The sequence below is a fragment of the Asterias amurensis genome, chromosome 12 (genome assembly GCF_032118995.1).
Source record: "Asterias amurensis chromosome 12, ASM3211899v1".
Taxonomy (NCBI): domain Eukaryota; kingdom Metazoa; phylum Echinodermata; class Asteroidea; order Forcipulatida; family Asteriidae; genus Asterias; species Asterias amurensis.
Genome location: NC_092659.1, coordinates 19771170 through 19781169, shown reverse-complemented (window position 1 = coordinate 19781169; position 10000 = coordinate 19771170). Strand labels below are relative to the sequence as shown.

The following is a 10000-nucleotide window of genomic DNA, read 5'->3' as shown; positions in this document are numbered from 1 at the left end:
ATCGTATCCGGGTTCCAGGAACGCACAAACGCCCCGCCGCCACCGAGAACGGTTGCGGCGGGGGGGGCTCGCCGGATTCCCGGGCGACCAGGGCCCCACAGAGGTCTCCGCCCGAAGGCTACAACCCCGGGGCAGGCGCGGCCCGTCGTCCATACCTCGGTCTGTCCCGCCGGCGCAAAGCGGCCGGGCTATAGGCTCTCCGGCCAGGCCCCCCGTCGGGGACCCGGCATGGTCGGAGGCACCCCACCCGGCCGGCCTCTGCCGGCGACCCAACCGGTCGCGGGCGCCGCGCCCGGGAGAAGTGCACGCGGCCGAGCGCCGACACCCCCGGGCCCCGCCGCCTCGAGTGCGTGCGGGGACCCGATGGGCACCGCGCCGGCCGCGCTGAATCTCCCGGGCCCGATCTGCGCGGCCCTCCCGTTTGCTTCTCAACGGCTTCACGTACTCTTGAACTCTCTCTTCAGAGTGCTTTTCAACTTTCCCTCACGGTACTTGTGCTCTATCGGTCTCGTGCAAGGTATTTAGCCTTGGATGGAGTTTACCACCCTTCTTTGGGCTGCGCTACAAAACAACCCGACTCCCGGAGGCCCTTGTCCGCGACCGGCTGGCGCCTGCCTGGGCCTGACACCCGCCCTGGGACGGAGCACGCCTCAATCAGAAGGACCTCGGCGCCGGCACGGCCGCGGGGGTGGACTTCCTTACGCCACAGTTCCCTCGAGCCCTCGGTGGGGCCCGGGGATTCGGCGATGGGCTCTTCCCGCTTCGCTCGCCGCTACTAGGGGAATCCTTGTTAGTTTCTTTTCCTCCGCTTAGTGATATGCTTAAATCCAGCGGGTCCTCTCGCCCGACCTGAGGTCGATTATCGGTTCGTGTTTTACTGTTATAGGAGGGGGGGTAGCCCGCGGCCTGCTTGGGAGGCCAAGAACGGGTCGCGCTCCTCACCCCCCCACGGACCCGTCAGCGCGGGCCCAGTGGAAGCTCTCCCTTTTCGGTCTCTCTCCCTCTCCGGTCTCCCGGGGCGGAGCCGGCGGCCACTGGCCGAGGCCCGGAGACTGCGCGCGCGGCGACCCGTCGGACCCCACCCTTACTCCTTAGTTGGCGGAGGACAGCCGGCGATCGTGGTGTGGAGTTGCTCCGGTCGCCCATACAGACAATGGGGGCAGACCGAGACCGACCACGCCACGGCGGGTTTCCTCCCTTTGCCAGGGTTGGGGTTCCTCGTTTACACTCCGGCGGGTCGCCCGCGCCTCCGAGCACAACGGACAGCGCCGAGCCGGTGCTGCCGCCAACGCTTCAAGGCGGGACGTGTTGGAGAGGGGGTTTCTGTGCCCCTTCGGGAGAGTTCTCGTGTGTATTCCACAAAGGCATTACCCGATCTGACGCCTGCAGCCATTAATCCTCGCGGGGAGAACAACCAACTGCTTCTCCTCGCGGCTGCCGGCCGTCGCTCTCGCACCGTGGTATACCCGGGCACCGCGAGTGTATCCGCGGACTCCGGCACGGCGATTTCTATCTGTACTCACGACCCTCAGGCGGACGAGGCCCGGGCCGCGGGGGGCCCGGGCCGCCATGTGCGTTCGAAAGGCCGATGATCACTGCGTTCTGCAATTCACACTGATTCACGCAGCTGGCTGCGTTCTTCATCGGCGCACGAGCCGAGTGATCCACCGCCAAGAATTGTCTAACTCTTGGAAATTCGCTTCTTGTTCGTTCGATCACCAATGAGTGGGTTTATCGTCCCGCGCCCCGTGGTCTCGGGCGCGGGGAAATATGGTCACAGTCCGCGGGACGGCGCGAGATGACTCGATCGCTCCGCCCCGCCCACGACGGGAGCAGCCGCCCGTTTGTGGGGGTGGGAGAGTACGGCGGGCCTCTATTACGCCGTGTCTTCCCTGCCCGCCCCCACTAGGTCGCATTTAAGGCCAGGCCCCGGCGTCCCAGGGCCCCCGGTGGATCCAACAGACCAGGCGCAGCCATCCAGAGCCCGCACCCCAAACCCCGCCGCGGACAGGGCAGGGGGAGCTCCGCGGTGCAACTTGTCCGGTCTCGGATGCCGGCACATGGGCCACTCCCGCGAAACACATCCGGAGACGTCACTGGGGGAGCCCCGCCAGACCGCACTTTCCACCCGATCCCTCCGCCCTCCTCCGTCAAACAAACGCAACATTTTTTTGCCAGATTTTTATATATATATATATTTGTTGTCGTTTTGTTATTTCCTTCGTTTCGGGATCGGCGTGGACATGTACATGGAGCGGCCGTGTCAGGCGGGGTCCCCGCGCTGTGGACCCGGCGCGGGTCCTTGTTTCGTTCCTCGTTAATGATCCTTCCGCAGGTTCACCTACGGAAACCTTGTTACGACTTTTACTTCCTCTAAATGATCAAGTTCGATCGTCTTCCGGGCGCACGAGCGAGGCGCCAGAGGCGCCCCGCCGCGGCCCGTCCGAGGATCTCACTAAACCATTCAATCGGTAGTAGCGACGGGCGGTGTGTACAAAGGGCAGGGACGTAATCAACGCGAGCTGATGACTCGCGCTTACTGGGAATTCCTCGTTTAAGGGAGACAATTGCAACTCCCTATCCCAAGCACGAAGGGGGTTCAGCGGATTGCCCAGGCCTTCCAGACAAGGACGATCACCCGCTGATCCCTTCAGTGTAGCGCGCGTGCGGCCCCGAACATCTAAGGGCATCACAGACCTGTTATTGCTCAATCTCGCGTGGCTGAACGCCACTTGTCCCTCTAAGAAGTCAGCGCCCGGCTCGGCGGCCGGCGCGACTATTTAGCAAGCCAGAGTCTCGTTCGTTATCGGAATTAACCAGACAAATCGCTCCACCAACTAAGAACGGCCATGCACCACCACCCACAGAATCAAGAAAGAGCTCTCAATCTGTCAATCCTCACTGTGTCCGGGCCGGGTGAGTTTCCCCGTGTTGAGTCAAATTAAGCCGCAGGCTCCACTCCTGGTGGTGCCCTTCCGTCAATTCCTTTAAGTTTCAGCTTTGCAACCATACTTCCCCCGGAACCCAAAGACTTTGGTTTCCCGCAGACTGCCCGCCGCGTCATTGGAGTAACGCCGGCGGATCGCCAGTCGGCATCGTTTATGGTTAGAACTAGGGCGGTATCTGATCGCCTTCGAACCTCTAACTTTCGTTCTTGATTAATGAAAACATTCTTGGCAAATGCTTTCGCAGTCGGTCGTCTTGCGGCGATCCAAGAATTTCACCTCTCACACCGCAATACGAATGCCCCCGTCAGTCCCTCTTAATCATTACCTCGAGTTCCGAAAACCAACGCAATAGAACCGAGGTCCTATTCCATTATTCCATGCTCTGCTGTCCAGGCTCACGGCCTGCTTTGAACACTCCAATTTTTTCAAAGTAAACGTTTCGGCCGCGCCCGGCACTCAGTCAAGAGAACCGGGCGGAGACCGAGAGGAAGGCCAGGCGGGCAGTGGCGCGCCTTGCGGCGGACCGCCAGCCTGCGCCCAAGATCCAACTACGAGCTTTTTAACTGCAGCAATTTTAATATACGCTATTGGAGCTGGAATTACCGCGGCTGCTGGCACCAGACTTGCCCTCCAATAGATCCTCGTTAAAGGATTTAAAGTGTACTCATTCCAATTACAGGGCCTCGAAAGAGTCCTGTATTGCTATTTTTCGTCACTACCTCCCCGTGTCGGGAGTGGGTAATTTGCGCGCCTGCTGCCTTCCTTGGATGTGGTAGCCGTTTCTCAAGCTCCCTCTCCGGAATCGAACCCTGATTCTCCGTTACCCGTTACGACCATGGTAGGCGCATAACGTACCATCGAAAGTTGATAGGGCAGACATTCGAAGGATCCGTCGCCGGTGCAGAGACCGTGCGATCGGCCAGGTTATCCAGAGTTCACCAACGGAGCCGGGCGGACCCGGGTTGGTCTTGTTCCTAATAAGAGCACGCCTCCCGTAAGGTCGGCGCTTGATTGCATGTATTAGCTCTAGAATTACCACAGTTATCCATGTAAGGGGATGCGCTCCAAGGAACCATAACTGATTTAATGAGCCATCCGCAGTTTCGCTTTTGAAAGCTTGTACTTGGACATGCATGGCTTAATCTTTGAGACAAGCATATGACTACTGGCAGGATCAACCAGGTAGCACCTCGTGCTGCGGCCGGCGAGCGGGGCTCGCTCGGACCGAGCGGATTCTGCCGGGCTCGGGGCGCTCGAGCCGGCGATCCGTTTCACCAAATGTTTCGGTTCGGTTCCCGGGGGGAGCAGAAGTGCGGGCCCAGGCGCGAGTCTACGGTGCTCGTACCAGCCCAAGCACAATCCGGTCCCGTTTACCCTGCGGGCCAAGGCGCGAGTCTACGGTGCTCGTACCAGCCCAAGCATGGTCCGGTCCCCTTGCCACGCACACACACACACGTTTCGGGTCCCGGGAGCAGAAGCGCGTGGCCAAGGCGCGAGTCTACGGTGCTCGTACCAGCCTGCGGGTCAGCTCCCGTCGCCCCTTCTCTCTAGTTCTCTCGTTCGAATCGCCAGGGGGATAGAAATCAGATTCGCCGGGGCGTGTGTCGTCCGCCGCCGTCCCCCATCAATCGCCCGGGAATGGGTGGGCCGTGGAGGCCCGCCCGGCCGGTGTGGTTGCCCGGGTTCGGGAAAGTGCTCAACCTACGCCTCGGCAACTGGGATGCCAGGGGGGTCCCGCTAGCGCTTGGCGTAACGGGCCGGGGCCGTTTTCCCCGGTCCGGTCGGCCTCTCGCGCCCATGCGGGCTTCACTGAATGCCATTGGGTCCGGGATCCGCCCCGGGGTGCGAGACGGCACCGTCCACTCCCGCTTAGGGAACGAGACGGCACGGTCCACACCCCGCGCACTGCGACGGACCAGTCCGGTAGTGCCGACACGGTCCCCCGCTAGGGGAGACCGTCTTCGGCACGCATAAATTCGACGGCGCCTTCCGTGCTACACCACGACAACAAGGTCGGCGGACCCGTGCCGGGGTTTGCCACACCCCGGCTGTCCTACCCTACCCTCGGTCTCTCTCCCTACCTCTCTCCCTCGGTATGATCCTGCCGCGAGGGGTTGCCCAAGCCCCTCGCCTATCGCAGGCCCTGGCTGGCCAGGCACTGCCGTCGGAAGCGTTTACCCGCCCGTGCAACCCGACAGAGCCGGGCCCGCTTCCTACTGCCACGGGCGGGGTGAATTGTCGGCGTGCCCGGCTGGCAGCACCGCCGTTCGCTAGCCACCGAGGCCCCGCGGGCCCCTCGATCTACCCGGCGGGGGTTGGGGGTGTCCAAGCCCAGCTCCGGTTCCCTTGACGGAGCGGCGTGCAGGGCCGGGGAGCCCTGCCGTCGGAAGCGTTTACCCGCCCGTGCAACCCGACAGAGCCGGGCCCGCTTCCTACTGCCACGGGCGGGGTGAATTGTCGGCGTGCCCGGCTGGCAGCACCGCCGTTCGCTAGCCACCGAGGCCCCGCGGGCCCCTCGATCTACCCGGCGGGGGTTGGGGGTGTCCAAGCCCAGCTCCGGTTCCCTTGACGGAGCAGCGTGCAGGGCCGGGGAGCCCTGCCGTCGGAAGCGTTTACCCGCCCGTGCAACCCGACAGAGCCGGGCCCGCTTCCTACTGCCACGGGCGGGACGATGTTTCAGCGTGCAGGGCCGGGGAGCCCTGCCGTCGGAAGCGTTTACCCGCCCGTGCAGCCCGACAGAGCCGGGCCCGCTTCCTACTGCCACGGGCGGGACGATTTGTCAGCGTGCAGAGCCGGGGAGCCCTGCCGTCGGAAGCGTTTACCCGCCCGTGCAACCCGACAGAGCCGGGCCCGCTTCCTACTGCCACGGGCGGGACGATTTGTCAGCGTGCAGGGCCGGGGAGCCCTGCCGTCGGAAGCGTTTACCCGCCCGTGCAACCCGACAGAGCCGGGCCCGCTTCCTACTGCCACGGGCGGGACGATTTGCCAGCGTGCAGGGCCGGGGAGCCCTGCCGTACGGAGCGACCCTGGACCGGTGGACCCGACTGCCCGGCCCGCTCGATATCTCAGCTCACGTTCCCTTCTTCCGTCGCCGCCGCCCGTCAGGGGGTGGGTTGCCGGCTCCAGGAGCCCCACTAAATCGCTCGTCCCGCCACGGTGAGCCGATTTCCCATTGCTTTACACTGTTTTGGCAACTTTTCATTTGGCCGACCCCAGATTTTTGTTCTCACCCCCCTATAGTAGCCCCAGCAGGTTGAGGACTGGTGGCACCCTCTTACCCCTCCCCATCCGCCGGACTCTGGGCCCAAAAAGGGTCTCTCGGTTTGGTCACCAACCCCCTCGTGGGTCTCCAGACCCACGAGACGCCTCAGCTCTGAACTCGACCGTTCTCGGAACGCAGCGGGCGCCGCTGTCAGCCTACCGTATCTCTTGAGGACTTTTTGCCTCCGAACTCGAGCCATTTTTCGCGAACTCGTAGAACTGGCCTATCTGTCCGTGTTATGGGCCACTTTTTGGCCAAAGTCCGAGGACAGGAGGCCGACTTTCTCCGGGAGCGTGTTTTGCCGATTTCCTGCCGTCTGCCACGGCCTGATTTTCGTCCCGCCCGGTGGTCATTTTCACCGAGGATTTTTTTCCATGGAAAATCTTCTAAGTCCAAACTTTTTTCTAAGTCCAAAATTTTTTTTTATTTTCCCATCCTTTTCGGCCCAAGTCCAACCTTTTTTTTTTTTTTTTGTTCCAGTATTTTTTTATGTCGGGGAGCCCTGCCGTCGGAAGCGTTTACCCGCCCGTGCAGCCCGACAGTGCCGGGCCCGCTTCCTACTGCCACGGGCGGGACGATTTGTCAGCATGCAGGGCCGGGGAGCCCTGCCGTCGGAAGCGTTTACCCGCCCGTGCAGCCCGACAGAGCCGGGCCCGCTTCCTACTGCCACGGGCGGGACGATTTGTCAGCGTGCAGAGCCGGGGAGCCCTGCCGTCGGTAGCGTTTACCCGCCCGTGCAGCCCGACAGAGCCGGGCCCGCTTCCTACTGCCACGGGCGGGACGATGTGTCGGCGTGCCCGGTTGGTAGCACCGCCGTTCATTAGCCACCGAGGCCCCACGGGCCCCTCGATCTACCCGGTGGGGTTGGGGGTCCAAGCCCAGCTCCGGTTCCCTTGACGGAGCAGGGCTCAGGGCCGGGGAGCCCTGCCGTCGGAAGCGTTTACCCGCCCGTGCAACCCGACAGAGCCGGGCCCGCTTCCTACTGCCACGGGCGGGACGATGTGTCGGCGTGCCCGGTTGGTAGCACCGCCGTTCATTAGCCACCGAGGCCCCACGGGCCCCTCGATCTACCCGGTGGGGTTGGGGGTCCAAGCCCAGCTCCGGTTCCCTTGACGGAGCAGGGCTCAGGGCCGGGGAGCCCTGCCGTCGGAAGCGTTTACCCGCCCGTGCAACCCGACAGAGCCGGGCCCGCTTCCTACTGCCACGGGCGGGACGATTTGTCAGCGTGCAGGGCCGGGGAGCCCTGCCGTCGGAAGCGTTTACCCGCCCGTGCAGCCCGACAGAGCCGGGCCCGCTTCCTACTGCCACGGGCGGGACGATGTGTCGGCGTGCCCGGTTGGTAGCACCGCCGTTCATTAGCCACCGAGGCCCCACGGGCCCCTCGATCTACCCGGTGGGGTTGGGGGTCCAAGCCCAGCTCCGGTTCCCTTGACGGAGCAGGGCTCAGGGCCGGGGAGCCCTGCCGTCGGAAGCGTTTACCCGCCCGTGCAACCCGACAGAGCCGGGCCCGCTTCCTACTGCCACGGGCGGGACGATTTGTCAGCGTGCAGGGCCGGGGAGCCCTGCCGTCGGAAGCGTTTACCCGCCCGTGCAGCCCGACAGAGCCGGGCCCGCTTCCTACTGCCACGGGCGGGACGAGTTGTCAGCGTGCAGGGCCGGGGAGCCCTGCCGTCGGAAGCGTTTACCCGCCCGTGCAGCCCGACAGAGCCGGGCCCGCTTCCTACTGCCACGGGCGGGACGATTTGTCAGCGTGCAGGGCCGAAACCCTGCCGTACGGAGCGACCCCGGACCGGTGGACCCGACTGCCCGGCCCGCTCAATATCTCAGCTCACGTTCCCTTCTTCCGTCGCCGCCGCCCGTCAGGGGGTAGGTTGCCGGCTCCGGGAGGCCCACTAAATAGCTCGTCCCGCCACGGTGAGCCGGTTTCCCATTGCTTTACACTGTTTTGGAAACTTTTCATTTGGCCGACCCCAGATTTTTGTTCTCACCCCCCTATAGTAGCCCCAGCAGGTTGAGGACTGGTGGCACCCTCTTACCCCCCCCCATCCGCCGGACTCCGGGCCCAAAAAGGGTCTCTCGGTTCGGTCACCAACCCCCTCGTGGGTCTGGAGACCCACGAGCGCCTCAGCTCTGAACTCGACCGTTCTCGGAACGCAGCGGGCGCCGCCAAAAGCCTACCGTATCTCTTGAGGACTTTTTGCCTCCGAACTCGAGCCATTTTTCGCGAACTCGTAGAACTGGCCTATCTGTCCGGGTTCTGGGCCACTTTTTGGCCAAAGTCCGAGGACAGGAGGCCGACTTTCTCCGGGAGCGTGTTTTGCCGATTTCCTGCCGTCTGCCACGGCCTGATTTTCGTCCCGCCCGGTGGTCATTTTCACCGAGGATTTTTTTCCATGGAAAATTTTCTAAGTCCAAACTTTTTTCTAAGTCCAAAATTTTTTTTTATTTTCCCATCCTTTTCGGCCCAAGTCCAACCTTTTTTTTTTTTTTTTTGTTCTAGTATTTTTTATGTCCGGGTTCTGGGCCACTTTTGTCCGGGTTCTGGGCCAATTTCTCCGGGAGCGTGTTTTGCCGATTTCCTGCCGTCTGCCACGGCCTGAATTTCGTCCCGCCCGGTGGTTATTAAAGTCCGGGGATTTTTTCCATGACAAATTTTCTAAGTCCAAACTTTTTTCTAAGTCCAAAATTTTTTTTTATTTTCCCATCCTTTTCGGCCCAAGTCCAACCTTTTTTTTTTTTTTTTTGTTCTAGTATTTTTTATGTCCGGGTTCTGGGCCACTTTTGTCCGGGTTCTGGGCCACTTTCTCCGGGAGCGTGTTTTGCCGATTTCCTGCCGTCTGCCACGGCCTGAATTTCGTCCCGCCCGGTGGTTATAAAAGTCCGGGGATTTTTTTTCATGGAAAATTTTCTAAGTCCAAACTTTTTTCTAAGTCCAAAATTTTTTTTTATTTTCCCATCCTTTTCGGCCCAAGTCCAACCTTTTTTTTTTTTTTTTTGTTCTAGTATTTTTTATGTCCGGGTTCTGTGCCACTTTTGTCCGGGAGCGTGTTTTGCCGATTTCCAGCCGTCTGCCACGGCCTGAATTTCGTCCCGCCCGGTGGTTATTAAAGTCCGGGGAATCGGTGTATTTTACGCAAACTTCGGGAAGGTGCGTCGCCCGGCGGCATCAACCGGGAGGGCCCCCGATCACAGGGAACGCTGCTGGGTACGTCCTCTCTCGTGTGCGAAAGTTCTGACCGAATCGCACCAGGCACTCGGCCGGGGGAGGCGAATCGCGGACCCCCATCGCCAAGGGCCAGAAGACTCCCGACTCGGCGTTATTTTCGACATTCGGGCACATGCCTCACAGATGTATCAGCACCCACGGGGCCACCGATCGCAGGGGCCACTGCTGGGTATGTCGTCTGTGTTGTATTGACGTCGGTAGATGCGAGTCGCCGACCCCTTGCTCGTGGGGGACGGAGCGCTGTTGGCCCCCACCAGCCATCTCTCACCTAACGGTAATAATAATCGTCGTGCCATAAGGCTCGGCTCGGGTGTGGCAAAGGTGGTCACGTTTTTAAGATAGTCCCAATTATCTGGAGCAAAATTTCCACGCAGGAAGTTTAACCCTTAATAGGAATACAGAAACTGAGAAACGTAGCGGTTTTGCTTCTCAGATTGACGGACGTGGCACTTCAGCATCAAAGATCGGTGGGCTCCCGTCCCAGACATTTCTATCCTAATAATAATAATAATCATCATGCAAAAAAGCATTTATAAGGATCGGCTCGGGTGTGGCGGTTATCTG

General features: G+C 61.3%; 3 non-coding genes across 3 annotated transcripts in view; all 3 read right to left on the bottom strand.

The window, feature by feature from the left end:
- Positions 1-858, bottom strand: part of LOC139945637 (large subunit ribosomal RNA) — a 4054-nt gene extending 3196 nt beyond the window's left edge. The window contains exon 1 of the ribosomal RNA XR_011787112.1: positions 1-858. This exon is cut by the window's left edge and continues 3196 nt beyond it. This is a non-coding gene — a ribosomal RNA (large subunit ribosomal RNA).
- A 664-nt stretch (positions 859-1522) lies between these two features.
- LOC139945664 (5.8S ribosomal RNA) lies at positions 1523-1679 on the bottom strand. Its single transcript, XR_011787137.1, has one exon. It is a non-coding gene; the product is annotated as a 5.8S ribosomal RNA (ribosomal RNA).
- Positions 1680-2318: 639 nt separating this feature from the next.
- Positions 2319-4133, bottom strand: LOC139945691 (small subunit ribosomal RNA). Its single transcript, XR_011787163.1, has one exon. It is a non-coding gene; the product is annotated as a small subunit ribosomal RNA (ribosomal RNA).
- Between the last annotated feature and the right edge of the window lie 5867 nt (positions 4134-10000).